This window comes from Schistocerca piceifrons, chromosome 7 (genome assembly GCF_021461385.2).
Source record: "Schistocerca piceifrons isolate TAMUIC-IGC-003096 chromosome 7, iqSchPice1.1, whole genome shotgun sequence".
NCBI classification, from domain to species: domain Eukaryota; kingdom Metazoa; phylum Arthropoda; class Insecta; order Orthoptera; family Acrididae; genus Schistocerca; species Schistocerca piceifrons.
In genome coordinates this window covers 135,427,697-135,443,431 of record NC_060144.1, presented here as the reverse complement: position 1 = coordinate 135,443,431, position 15,735 = coordinate 135,427,697, and positions in this window count along the sequence as shown.

The window sequence follows — 15,735 nt, the reverse complement described above, 5'->3', positions numbered from 1 at the left end:
TATTTACACGTAAGAGCGCGCTATCTCAGTAATGAGTATCTTCGACTTCGTGACTTCCATATGCTTACGAAATGTAAGATGAAACTGCTGTGCATGAAACAACTGACAGTGACATTTACATTTTTTCTTGTCACAAGTAATTCACCATTTTTTTTTCCTGAATACGTAGCGATTTCCGAGTGTGTGGTCAGACAGGAATCTAAGAGCACAACTTACATTACTGGGAATCAAACTAGCAGCAATCGTCATTATACGTATACTTAAGCTTATCACATCTACTTATCTGCAATCGAATTCTTAACAACAGTATACAGAGAAGAAAGATTCCCGCCACAATACTTTTAAACTATACCATCACAAATGAAACATTTTGATTCATCAGATGCATGTTATAAACTACAACGAACTTCTATATCTGCACTCGCCACTCGCTCTCGAAAAGCCGTGTTTTTAAATTTTGTTTTTATGAACCAAATCGTTGATAATCATATAGGGAAGTACGCTACTTCATCATTTGGATCTCTAGGAGCGAGTTACAGTCACATTCTATGCAGTTTCCAGAGAACAGTCAATATTCTATCGTTATCAATCATTCATGGAAGTACGTGGTCAGCGAAATTTGAACAGTGTTACGTACTCTAACCACACTTTTCGGTACTGTGAAGAACGGAATGCCTGTGTCTGCTGCTCGCGGCTTCGGGTTCGTGGCGCTGCAGTGCGCATGCGCGGATCTGAGACAGATTGCTTTTGATTGGTTGGCGCGAGGAGGACTGACAACAGCGTTTCGGTTCGCTAGAAACGTTTGGCCAATCCCGAAAAAACAAGATCGTTTGGTGCGCTCGCCTACCGAACTGATCGGCAAAATGGCGGAAAGATAGAGAATAGGGCCCCAGGCCAAGCGCACCACTCTCGGCTTTGTTTACTTCAGCGCCGCGGTACTCCTGTTTGCAGAGTCCACTCACTACAGCCGTACCTTATGGCACACACTTACCGCCGTGCAGAGATCAAAGTAACGTTTCAGCTGAACACCCACGACCAAGAGCTTTCGAAGTTGTTCATACGAGAGGGTCTGCGTTTGAACCCCCTGGATGTGATCCGAATACATTTTCCATCACAGGAAGTGTTGTATACATCAAGATCACGATGGCGGCGCTACGCGCTGAAGTTGTCTAGCTACACGCCGCCGGACTAAAATTTAAACACTGTGAAGGACACACAGGTGCAGTGACAGTGGTCTTCAAACTTTGCGTGTGTTTGAACTCCCGTTCGAGGTGCCTCAGGAGGTGGTCACAGAAGTGACAAACATTTACAACCCAGCCAATGTTAAATGGCGTCTGGCAGATCAAAACTGAGCTGACGAAACACGTTCCACCTTACCTGATAATTGGCAGTGTGCGGGCCATCGTCATGTATTATGGCCAGCGACGAACACGCTCCGGATGTGGCCAGGAAGCACATATCTGGTCCGAATGTTTACGCCGACGGTTGATACAGACTCCGCTGGTTAAAGTGACCCCACCATCGACGTTCACGTCCCTACCTGTCACCTACACGAGGGTAGCACAGAGCGCTGCCACCTCACTTCAGGATATGCCCGAAACCTCGTCAACACCACCCACCACACCACAACACGGCGACGAAACCAGCGAGGCATCACCCCCAGAGCTCGCTCCGGAAACATTCACTCTAAGGAAGGTGGTGGACGACCCTGCCCGAACCATGGATTTCGAAGTAGATGTCATGCCGACTGCTGCCTCTACCCAGACTGGTATAGCGTCTGATGATGGGCGACCACGTTCTGGTTTGGAACAACAGTTTAGGAAACAGCGGTCGCCGACGAAGCGCAAGAAACACTGACAAACAACCTCCGATGACACACTCTTTCAGATGACCTCGCAAGATGACGACCGGATGTCTGATGGTGGCCTTCCATATTGCATCCAGACACATGGTACAACCACTCCTGACGCCCCTCCTGTGAAAAATCCTCTCTCAGTCCAGAAGACGAACTCCATGTTGCCAGTACATGAGGACGACAGATCCCCCGTAGCTATTGTCACAATACCTGCTTCTCCTGCTCTGACAGTAACCAACTGTCAGATGTCTTCGGCGTTAGTATCCTGGGGTGATGAGGCTGAATAAGGAGTGGATCAAACCACCAGCGTGTCCAAGCGAAAGCATCTCATGGAGGCGCCTGAGCCGCCGCCCTGCCAGTAATCACGACCACTGCGGCAGACCTGCTGGGTCTACATCTGCAGGATACTCCCATCATACACATTCTGCATCAACTGCAAGGGACCCTATTTACAGAGGCCCACACGATGATCTGATGCCCGTTGGAGACTTCAACTCGACACAAGGACCCACTGATCAACTCCCATGGCATTCACCTAGTGCAGCTCTCTCGATAGTCACCGATCGCCTGCGACTCATTGACACGTGGACATAGGTCCATGGAACCCAACTGGGTTACACCCTTTACAATGCTCACTCATCAAGCCACATAGATCGCATCTTCCTCACGCGCCCGCTTGCTGATTTTACCTGACATGCAAAAGTCTGGCCCATGGCCTTTTCATACCACGTAGCATACAACTGCGACGTCACTCTCGCTCGACAGTGTGTGTGGTACAGTCTGTGGAAATTCAACGTCACTCACCTGACCTCCCCAGACTGTCGCCCTAAGATCGAGGAAGCATGGGCACAATGCTGGCGTCGTCGTGATGCCTTTGACTCCACCTTATCTTGGTCGCTCTCTTGCACAAAGCCGACCATCCGTAAAACATTGATGAGCTATGGCAAGGAAGCAAGGCATGGCGTGATAATACAAAGGGCGTTGAAAAAGTTTTGCACAGTCGTCTCTAATATTTATTTACTTTTGCATGAGGAGAATGAAATTTTTTGTGAACATACTTGGAACATTTAGCTATAAGTTGGTATATAAAGGTATTTTCTTTTATCTACAGGTGAGCCATAACTGACCGTGAAGTAGATGTCAGTTTGCTACAACGATCGGTGACGGCGTTCCTCTTCAAGGCCGGCGATGACTATGCCACATCGATTCACAGAAAGTTGCTCCCTGTTTGTGGGGAGGACACGACAGCTTGCTGAAATGACTCGTTTGTCATTGGGTAGTGTGGTATCACTGGTACACTAGGGTAGAGATAAATCTGTGTACGTTGGGTGCCTAGATTACTGACAAGAGAAATGAAAACGATGTGGAAAAATGCGTGCGAGGGTCTCATGAAGATCTTTACTGAAGAGTGGAAACAGTGTTTTGACGGCGTCATTACCCAGGATGAGGCATGGTTGTTTTTGTCCGAACCTGAGAGCAAAACCCAGTCCATGGAGTGGCGTCATCTGGGTTCCCCTCGGAAGAAGAAACCAAGACTTTCACGAACAGCAGACCGTAAGGTGATGGCCTCCTTCTTCTGGGATCAGTGTGGTGTCATTTTCATTGACTTTTTGGAACTGTTTTGGACAAGCTGCGACGTGCCATCAAGACCCACAGGCCACAGTTTCAGGGTCAGCTCATCAGACTACACCATGACAATGCCAGACCCCATACAGCCCTTATGACGCAGGAGAAAATCAGGAAAATCGGTTGGAAAATTGTTCCTCATCGTCCCTACAGTCCGGACTTGGCTCCATCTGATTTTTACCTCTTTGGTCGTCTGTCTGAAGGCCCACCTGGGCGGTAAAACATTTGATCGTGAGAAAGACCTTATTTCCTGTATCAAGTGATGGTATAAAAGTCAATCCCCAGAATTTTACCAAAGTGCATTTACATCATGGAAAGAACGTTGGCCGAGATGCGTCACAGCTGATGGAGGCTACATTCAGTATGCTCAATGTACAGCTAAATGTTCTAAGTATGTTCACAAAAAATTTCATTCTCCTCCTGCAAAATATTAAAAAATTATAGACGACTGTGCAAAACTTTTTAAACGCCCTTCGTACATTGCACTTCTATTATTCAATTCTTCGTGACTGTGCGATGATGCCTTTTTCGCCAGTCAGGCAGACGGTGGTACACCGAGCAAAGGCGCAGATCTCCTTGATCATACACCGCCACCTGGATGGGACGGTACTCCGATCTCGGGCCTCTAATCTTATACCTCAAGAACACCCGTCGATGTACCATCTCCTCCAGGAAAAACAACGGAAATGCAGAGCTCTGATCCACGTCGTCACTGATGCGGAAGGCCACCGGCATGAGACCTAAAAAAACCATCGGCAATGCTCTCCACAATCATTTCGCCGGATTGTATGCAGCTGTACCGCATTCCGTGGAACTGATCACAGAGGTCGCACGACTTAACTACGAGCACTCTCCCGATGGAGGTAGCGCATGAACTCCAAGAAGACGTGACCACAGATAAAGTACTCGATGCTATCAAGACGGGATCTGATAACAGATCCCCGGGGCTCGATGTTGGCTTCCACATGGACGACCATCGCGCATGAGCTGATGTCCCCAACGACAGTGGTCCCCAACACCTTTCTCGAGGGCATCATTCTACCCGTTCACAAACCGCACGGGGAATAGCGTTTCTGATTACCGACCAATCACGTTGCTGAACAGCGATACAAAAATATTTACACGGATGCCGGCCGGCATCGCGACTCAAGAAGGTCGCACGTTGCGTCAGCTCCAGCGACCAGATTTGCCTAGGAGGCGACAACAATATCCGTACGGCCCTTTGCCGTTACAGAGACATGATAGCCTTTGCTCGTCACCAACGTCTTTCTTGTGCCTTAACATCGCTGGTCTTTAGCCAGGCCTTCGACCGTGTAGACCACTCCTATTTGCGGTCAGTTCTTCAACATATGGGTTTCCCCGGAGGTTTTACCACACTTTGCGCCATTTGAGCGGCGCCATCTCCCCTCACGCCCCCTCTTGTTATAGCTCGATCTGTCCGGCAAAGCTGCCCCCTTTCCACGATGTTATATGCTTTCGCTTTGGAACCCCTGCTCCAGGCACTGCGCCAACGTTTGGAGGGTATGACATAGCATGGGCACTGTTTCTGTTGCATGGGCTGTGACAACGACCTTATTCTTTATCTGCGCAGTGAGGATGAAGTTCGAGCAGCCCTGACATGGGCGGCGACTTACGGCTAAGCATCGGGCAGCTCCCTCGACGTGTTCAAATCCAAGGTCTCATTGATGAGGGCCTACCGGAGAGAAGCTTCGCCCCCCCCCCCCCCCATCCCTAAGAGTCGCCGCCGTCTTTCGATGTCTTGGCACTGAATTCACCGCCAATCTCCGTCAATCAGCGGCTATTAATGGTAGGTGTTTGCTGCAGTCTTAGCCTTGCAGGTCTCCAGCTACGAGCACTCGACTTATCCAACGCGTCCAATGTGTGAACGTCTGTCATGCCTCCCGTATACCACACGTGGCTACCACCGGTCCCAACTCTCCTGGCCTGACGTCTTTTGATGGCATTGGATTCCTTCGTAAGCTCAGGGATGTTATTCAAAGTGCAGTATGACTCCCTTGCTCTCCCACGGAACCGTGGTGGAGTGGGACTAATTCCTGTGCCGACAAGAGTCACGGCGCTGTATATCAACTCCCAACTCGAACTCTGGCGTCGTTGCCTGCAAGGCGTCACTGGGCTCCTATTCCTAGACTTTGCGCCGGTCTCATTGTCTGCCCCAGTATTGGTCTCGACCATCCCACCCTCTTTTATCATATCCGAAGATTTTTCCTGCACTTCAGTTATGTCTGCCGGTCTTTACCCCTTACGCAGTTTACCAAGTGTTACAAAAATGTCGTCCGCCCAACCCCATCGAAATTGTGGCGGCATATATGGAAATCGGTCCACGCCCACTTTCTCGAATCCGACGTCCGATCAGCGTGGTATATCACAGTGAATGGCAAACGAGTTAACCGATATCGACTGCATCGCACCCATCTAGTCGACTCGCCCCTCTGCACCCGCTATAGAGTGGACTACATAGGCCTACCACAGGTTTCACTATGGTCCAGCGTCCAATGTCTGGATACTTGCGCGACGTATTTTGACGTTTCTTACATGACGAACACCCGCTCAGATCGACATCCACACACTTTTATACCCGAAGGGGACTTTTTACCCCACCACCAAAACTCACTCTGCGAACTGGATCTGTGTCCACACAATTAGTTATCTTTTTAATTCTGGCCATAAGTCAGTGCTAGGATATTGGAATTAACGAACGAACCTGCGTCCTAACATGCAACCCACACTATCAGCAGTACATCTCTAATTTCTTAGGGAACACGTTTAACGATCCACCTCGCAGCTGGAACGTCCAAGCCATGAGAAGTTGAAAATTGATCTGTACCTACCCGAACCGAACCGAACCGATAACGGAATCTAATCCCACTCAACGACAAGGCACGTTTGGACGTACTGGCCGACACAGGACCCACTACTTAAGGCGCTCATATTGTATATATATATATATATATATATATATATATATATATATATATATATAGGATCGTACAAACAAGCGTCGTTTGATTGTCGTACGTACTCCTGCATGGAGGACAAGAAGTAGCATTCGTTTCATAGAGAAGTAACTGAAAGAATTGAAAGCAGATAAGACGACAGGCCCAGATCGAAACCCAATATGGTTTTACTGAGAATACTCTGCGGAATTGGCCGTTTACTTAGCTCACATTTATCGTGAACTTCTCGCTCACGCGCCAAGTCCCATGCAAACCGGAAAAAAGCGCATTTGGATCCTTTATACAAAAAAGGTAAAAGGACGGGCCCGCAAAATCACAGACCAAGATCCTTAACATCTGTTTGCTCCAGAATTCTTGAGCACATTCTGAGTTCGAAATTATAAAATTTCCTTAAGACAGAGGTGCTTCTGCCCACACATCAGCACGGATTTAGAAAGCATCGCATGTGTGAAACTCGGCTTGCCCTTTGCTCACATATCCTACAAACCGTGGGTGGACGGAAACAGGCAGATTAAATATCCCTAGATTTCCGGAAAGCGCTTGTCAAGGTGCCCCACTGCAGACTGCTGACGAAGGTCCGGACATAGAGTTTAGGTTTCTTGATATGTGAGTGGCTCGAAGACTTGTGAAGTAATAGAAACCAGTACGCTGTGTCCCAGGGAAGTGTGAGAGTCCGGAACCGCGCTGCTGCTACGGTCGCAGGTTCGAATCCTGCCTCGGGCATGGATGTATGTGATGTCCTTAGGTTACTTAGGTTTATGTAGTTCTACGTCTAGTGGACTGATGATCTCAGCAGTTAAGTCCCATAGTGCTCTGAACCATTTCAACCATTTTGAACCATTTGAAGTGTGAGAGAGCCGCTCTTATTCGTTATATACATAAATGATCTGATGGGTACGGTGAGCAGCAATTTACGGCTGTTTGCTTACGACGCTGTGTCGTACGGGAAGATATCGACTTACTCAGAATTTCTAGTCGGTGTGATGAATGGCAGCTTGCTGTTAATGTAGAAAACTGTAAGTTACTACAGGTGAGTAGGAAAAACGAATCCGAGATGTTCGAGTGCAGCATTAGAATTGTGCTGCTTGACACGGTCACGTCGATTACATACGAGGTGCGGCTAGAAAAAAACCGGACTGATGCTGGAAAAAACATTTATTTACAATTATTTACAATTTCATGTTATCTCCTTCAATGTACTCTCCTCCTCGGTCTCTACACCGCTCCATACGAGTTTTCCACTGTTCATAGCAATGCTGCAGATCATTTTCGGTAAGTCCATACATTACTTCCGTCGCTTTTTCTTTTACTGCTTCAACAGTCTCAAATCTAGTTCCTTTCAAAGCTGACTTGACTTTAGGGAAAAGAAAAATGTCACAGGGGGCCAAATCAGGTGAGTAGGGTGGATGATCTAAGATGGGAATGTTGTGTTTTGCCAAAAACGTCTTCACTGACAACGCACTGTGAGCTGGGGCATTGTCTTGGTGAAGGATCCATGACTTTTTTCTCCACAAATCGTTCCGTTTTCTCCGTACTCGCTCACGTAGGGTAGCCAGGACGCTAATGTAGTAATGCTGATTCACTGTTTGTCCCTCTGGTACCCAATCAATGTGCACAATCCCTTTGATGTCAAAAAAAACAATCATCATTGCCTTGAATTTCGATTTTGACATTCGTGCTTTTTTTTGTCGTGGAGAACCAGGAGTTTTCCAATGCATCGATTGGCGTTTAGTTTCGGGATCGTAAGTAAAAAACCACGATTCATCGCAAGTAATAACATTTTGTAAGAAGGTGGGATCACTTTCAATGTTTTCCAGGATGTCAGAACAAATCATTCTTCGGCGTTCCTTCTGTTCAATTGTGAGACACTTTGGAATCATTTTTGAACACACTTTGTTCATGTTGAAACTTTCATGAAGAATCTGCCTAACACTTTCCTTGTCAACTCCTGTTAACTCAGACACTGCTCTGATTGTTAAACGGCGATCTTGTCGAACAAGTTTACCGATTTTTTCAATGTTTGCATCAGTTTTTGCTGACAATGGTCTGCCAGTGCGACTGTCATCACTGGTGTCTTCGCGGCCATCTTTAAATCGTTTAAACCACTCAAACACTTGTGTTCGCGATAAACAATCATCGCCGTACACTTGTTGTAACATTACAAACGTTTCACTTGCAGATTTTCCTAGTTTGAAACAAAATTTGATGTTAACACGCTGTTCTTTCTGTACACTCAACATTTTCCGACGCACAGACAAAACGTCAACTACTTAAAACAGACGCCACGGGCAGACTGAGTGCAGATGAAACTCGAGCAGTAGGCGGAGCGAGAGTCACGTGACAGGCCACGCGACTTTCAGCCTTATTGCATTCGTTTTATTGTTTCACCAGTACTAGTCCGGTTTTTTTCTAGCCACACCTCGTATCTAGGCGTAAAACTTCAAAGCAATATGAAACGGAACGACCACGTAAGAACGGTAGTAGGGAAGACGAATGGTCGACTTCGGTTTATTGGGAGAATTTTAGGAAGGGGATATAAAAGGGATCGTATGTATAAGACCAGTGCGACTCGTTCTTGAGTAATGTTCGAGTGTTTGGGATCCTCACCAGGTCGGATGAAAGATGATGATATTTGGTTTGTGGGGCGCTCAACTGCGCGGTCATCAGCGCCCGTACAAAGTCCCAATTCTTACACAGTCCATTTTTTTCACAATCCAATCTAGACGCTGTCACAAATGATGAAGATGATGAAATGATAAGGACAACAGAAATACCCAGGGCCCTGGCAGAGAAAATCCCCAACCCGACCGGGAATCGAACCCTGGACCCCATGATCCAGAGGCAACAACGCTAGCCACTGGACCACGAGCTGCGGACTCGGATGATAGAAGACATAGAAGCAATGCATAGGTGTTGATTCTAGTTTTGTTACTGACAGGTTCGATCAGCACGCAAGTATTACAGACGCGCTTGGTAAACCCAAACGCGAATTCCTGGAGCGAAGGCTACGTTCCTTTCGCGGAAATTTAGAGAACCGTCATTTAAGGCTGACTGCAGAACGATTTTACTGCCAGCAACGTACATCTCGCTTATGGACAATGAAAACAAGATAAAAGAAATTGGGGATTGTATGGAGACGTATAGCCAGTCATTTTTGCCTCGCTGTACTTGCAAGTGAAACAAGAAATAAAATGACAAGTAGTGGTACGTGGTACAATGTGCCATGCATCGTGCGGTGGCTTGCGGAGTATACATATAACTGTACTTGGTACTGGTGAGTGATTACAGATATGTCGCTCGGTAAAGAATGGAGGTCCCGAATAAATGTCCTTGGAGTGCCGAGATCTTGCAACTGTTGTGTTGGCCGTGGCAGCTACAGTACTTTTAGGCCTGCAGCTGCGCCGTTCTGTGCTGCTGCAGCGACCACTTCCGCTGCACAGTACGCGCCACTGGGGTTGTCAGGGACCGATGTCGCTATCCTCCGACTCTTCCAAAGAGGGCCAGTCGCCGAGTCCCCTCACGTAGCTCTCATTCCCCATCGATTAACTCTTAGGCAGTCATAAAGAGCGCACGCAGTCGTGAAAGATACGCCTTTGTCGTGCGCCCCGGCGACGCCCACTGGCCGGGAACTGTCGCCCGCGGGGACAGAATAGACCGCCGCCCATCACGGCGGATTCCATTACCTTCCCCTTCGCGGGGAGAGAGGAATTCCTCAATATTTCCCGCGAGGCTATAATCCGACTTACACGGCTGCACTTCTATATCTTCTCTGTTCCCAGCACATTGCTGCTGGACACAGGGATTCAGACGTGACACAGGCCAATTAAGAGCTCTTCTGTGGAGTCGATCCACAGAAGTGTCGCAAGTACACTGCCGCAAAAAAAATTAGTACACCATTTTAGAGGTTTCCAGTCCACTCAAGATTTATTACTGCAACAGTGATATGGAGCACATGAAATGATCAGATCAACAGCACACACGGTTCTGAGGTATCAGGTATCGACCTATGCTGAAACATCCATATCAGTAGAATGAAATTTTCACTCTACAGCGGACTATGCGCTGACATGAAACTTCCTGGCAGATTAAAACTGTGTGCCGGACCGAGACTCGAGCTCGAGACATTTGCCTTTCGCGGGCAAGTGCTCTACCGACTGAGCTATCCAAGCACGACTCACGCCCCGTCCTCACAGCTTTACTTCTGCCAGTACCTCGTCTCCTACCTTCCAAACTTCACAGAAGCTCTTCTGCGAACCCTGCAGAACTAGCATTCCTGGACGGAAAGATATTGCGGCAAACGTCCCTAGTTCGAGTCTCGGTCCGGCACAGAGTTTTACTCTGCCAGAAAGTTTCACCCATATTAGTACTTGGTGTAGCCTCCACAAGTGGCAGTGCCGGCTGTGACTCTGACATCCAGTCGGTCATACTCATGTCGAATTCTGTCCTGGGATATGTTATGCCACGCCCGCTCGGCCCGTTCTCGTAGTTCTCTAAGAGCTGTTGGCTGACGAGTGGCACGAGTCACTTCTCGACCCATCACATCCCACACGTCGTCGATTGGTGACAAGTCCATAGATCGAGCTGGCTAGGAAAGTTGTTGCACGTTGAAGCATCCCCAACTCTCTTGTGGTTCCCTTTTTTGGTACTCCACGTCGACGTCTGCTCGTAGATACATATCGTCGGTAGGTTTTTAGGCTTTACTTCCCGACGTGACAGCGACGACTCTCCGATGAGGTGCGGGCCTTGTGTTTTGCTATTACTGCGGGTAATTTGCCGGGCTAAAACTCTCCCCTTTTATGATTAAGACAGCCTGCGCCACCTTTCGGAGGGCGTGGGGACGTCAAAGAGTCACAAAAGTTCATGTTAAGCAGTCCGTAAAAACACGTAAACGTTCACTTCAGTTAGCGTGTTAGTTAATGCCTACGCTTTCCGCTAGATGGTGCTGACTTAACTGCTGAATAGCTTCGGTTCCGTAAAACCTTCACTGATTAGTACTAGGTAAATGAAATAAGTACAACACTCCTGTATTTCACTTTCACTCTATATTCAAGAATTAAGATAGTGATGGACGATGGTCTGTTTAAAAGGTTCCTAGGCTGGAGGAATCTAAATAGTCCGCAAATGCCGATATGCACGCGCTCTTCGTCCAGATTCGCAACTAACGGCACACGACACTTTAGAAAGTCCACACGTTAACCTCTGAATACCGGTAGCTCTGAATTCACTCGTATCGGCAGATAATTTGAGTTTTTGCCGTCTGTATGTCCGTAAAGTTCCAATCTAGCACTAAAGTCCTAAAATCCCCTTAATACTCCGTTGCTACCAACAGTCAGAGATCGTACACTACGTCACTTTTAATCTCCGTAATATTCTAACAGTTTATCGTAAATCTTCACGATAAAGTCCAATCTAATTATTGTCTCGCTGACTGACACGGGTTACCCGCCCTTCAACGAAACAATCAAGGGAAAAAAAGGCGGCAATATTGAGGATCATGATTTTTTATAGGTTTTTCATCACAAGAGTTTAACGTCACTGCCTTCTCCATGACGGAGCTTCCGTGGTTTTTCTGTACTTAGACGATAAACTACTTGCTGATATACTATAATTTTGATCTGCAATTACCAAACTCTGATTCTATTTTCCCCTCTAAAAATTCTATTCTTAATTTTAAAGTATTCTTTCTGTAGCTTTTATCACTGTAAACTGAACCGAGGTGTTAAAACGTCTTGCACAGTACGCTGAGTTTCACGGGCAGTGTATAGGCGAGCATTATCCTGTTGGAAGAACACATCACCTTCTTGTTGGAAAAAAAAACGGATCTAACAACATTCTGCACGTACCGAGAGCTGGTTAGCGTCCGCTTCAGTTTCACCCCAGACCATAAGGGTTGGGTGCGGACAGTGTGTCTTGGACGAATGCACTTTACGAGACAATGCTCACCAGGTCCATGTCGTACGCGGAAACGAACATGACATGCGCGCAGGCACATTCTGCTTTCCTCCCTGAAGATCATAGCGCGCCATTCCAAGTTGTCCTCTGACGGCAACAGTCGAGCCGTGCACATCGATGCTGTGGCCTGAATGGAAGACGTGGTACAGGTGTGTGTGCCCACAGTCCTATTGCTAGTAACCGGTTCGCAACGGTTCGTGTGTTCACACATCGGGACTCACAAGCCCTTTTATCTGTCCTGTGGTAGCTGTACGATCTACCACTGCTCCCATTACAATACGACGATCCTGGCTGGCGTCTGTACTGCGTGGACGTCCAGAACCTCGTCTACGCGTGTGAGAATGTTCACATGACCACTGATCGTGGCACAACTAACGCTGCACGTCCAATGTGTGTGGGAATCCTCCGAAAGGACCATGTCGCCATTCGGAAGACCAAACTCTGACCTCTTTTAAATTCCCCCGGTAGGTTGTATGGGAAGCACGAGCGCGTCTCCGTGGCATGGTTCACTGCTTGCTTCACACGTGGGCACCGCACTGAATCTTCTGGATGTGAGCATTCTCTATCACAGGGTAGACACAGATGGCACTCTCGTAACTGTGCCATTACGCTATGTCGGCCGACGACGTGCTATATGCTGTCATCGCACCAAAATCGACGCCGTCTTTCCAGGTATACTTTTTTTCTAGTTCAAAAATGGTTCAAATGGTTCTGAGCACTATGGGACTTAACATATGAGGTCATCGGCCCCTAGAACTTAGAACTACTTAGACCTAACTAACCTAAGGACATCACACACATCCATGCCCGAGGCAGGATTCGAACCTGCGACCGTAGTAGTCGCGCGGTTCCGGACTGAAGCGGCTAGAACCGCTCGGCCACCCCGGCCGGCTCGACACAGTTCTCTGGTAATGTAGATTAAGGCCGAAGTCCCATTTGGCTGGCCGGGCAGGTGAATTTAATTTCTGTGAAATAATATCGTGGGCAGAATATTATGAATGGGAGAATTGGCGACTGACAAGTCACAATGTCTATCGAATATACAGGGTGTCCGAAAACACTTTCCCTGATTACATAAATTGATAACTCAGGCTAGAAGCAAGATACAAATATGAGACTTGTGTCGAATTGTTTATAACTATCAAAGTGTTTTTTTCTGTTTTTAGGTTCGCAGTACGTAAGTAGTGGATGAGGTGCAGTACCCAAGAAGCCATCTTAACCAATCAGAAGAAGGCACAGTGTGTCCTGTGGTACCACGAGACACGATCACCAACCACAGTGCAGAGACACCTCCAGACAACATTTGGAATGAATCCATCTGATGTCAAGAGCATTAAAGCCTGGTATGAGAAGTTCAAGAACACAGGATCGGTTGCTGAACTTCCGAGGTCTGGTCGACCGAGAACATCAGCAGACAGGGTGGAAGCTGTAAGGCAGTCTTTTCTGCAAAGTCCGAAGAAATCGGTGCGCAGGGCCTCACGTGAATTACAGATGCCAAAAAGCTCTCTCCATGACATTTTACACAAAAGTTTATTGTTTCGTGCATACAAAGTGCAAATCGTTCAGGCCTTGTTGTTCGATATGACTTTGCGGTCGAAATGTTATCACGTATTGAGGACGATGATGGTTATCTCAGACGAATTGCTTTTTCCGACGAAGCGACCTTTTTTGTCAGTAGAGTAGTGAATCGCCATAATGTGCGCATTTGGGGTTCACAACCCCTTGGCGAAGTGGAGTGCACCAGAGGCAGTCCAAAGGTGAATGTTTGGTGCGCGCTATTGCACGATGAATTATCGGGCCATTCTTCTTCGCTGAGGCTACCATCGTATCTGCAGTGTATCTGAACATGTTGCGACTGTATGCTGTTCCTCAGCTGCTTCATTATCACCCCGATGTCTTGTTTCAGCAAGACGGTGCACCGCTTCATTGGGGTTTGGACGTCCGTGCCTATCTCGATATGAACTTTCCTGGCCGATGGATTGGTCGTGATGGGCCAACGGTTTGGCCTCCACGCTCTCCTGACATAACCCCATAAAAAGAAGTCTAATGGGGTTATGTCAAGGACGAGGTCTACCGAACACGTGTACCAGATCTTGAAACGCTGCGGTAACGGATAATCACAGTCGTTGAATCGATCCCTCCAGTGATGTTGGCTAATGTGTGGACGGAAATTGAATATCGCCTAGATGTGCTACGTGCTACCAAGGGTGCTCACCTGGAAGTTTACTGATGTGTGAAAAAAACTTTGATAGTTTGTCAACAATTAGACACCAGTTTCATATTTGTATCTTACTTCTAGCCTGAGTTTTCAATTTATGTAATCAGGTTCAAATGGTTCAAATGGCTCTGAGCACTATGCGACTTAACTTCTGAGATCATCAGTCGCCTAGAACAGAACTAATTAAACCTAACTAACCTAAGGACATCACACACATCCATGCCCGAGGCAGGATTCGAACCTGTGACCGTAGCGGTTGCTCGGCTCCAGACTGTAGCGCCCAGAACCGCACGGCCACTCCGGCCGGCATGTAATCAGGGAAAGACTTTTCGGACACCCTGTACATCGATGCGACATCATTTATGCTACGCATCCCGTCTTCTGTCATCCCTTGCCTCTTTCCGCTTCTCCCCCCTCCACCCCCCCACCACCACCCCTCCCCGCTAGGCCCTACACTTTCGATCAAGAATGACGGCTAATATATTGCACAGTATATGTTGCAGATTGCGTATCTAAAGGCTTCCAGGGGCAAAAATTTGATTTTCACATTGTCAGTAGCAACCTGCCCCGGATTCGCACGGATACCACTAACGCGGAGAACAGGCAAGTGCCTTAATCCGATTCTCAAAAACTTTTCTCAGTGAACGAGAAGTCACAATAAACCAACATATGCCTCGGCTTATCCGTAGGTACTCGATCGTTTCTGAGAAACCGAATTTCAAAGTTTATAACACGCGATAACGTCACCCGAAATGGTGACTTACTGGCTAGCGTAGCGGCCTCTCTTTTGCGCCCGGTGTTCGAAACCCGATTATGTTTTTATTTTATTTTTTTCATTTAACAACCCATGTCCGTAGAAGGTTACTACACGAATGTTTCTTGTCAAGTTAGAGGATACTATGGCTTTAAATTAACTGTACAATTACAACTGTTTTTCACAATAAGTGTCATACATTTATTATACACTGAAACGCCAAAGAAACCGCAATCGAAACCGGGGATGGACAATGATATTGGTATTTGGTCGGCACTAGCTCTTAACACTCATTTCTGGCAAGCGCCTACATTTATACATGTATTCCGTAAACCACTGCACAGTAGATGTTAGA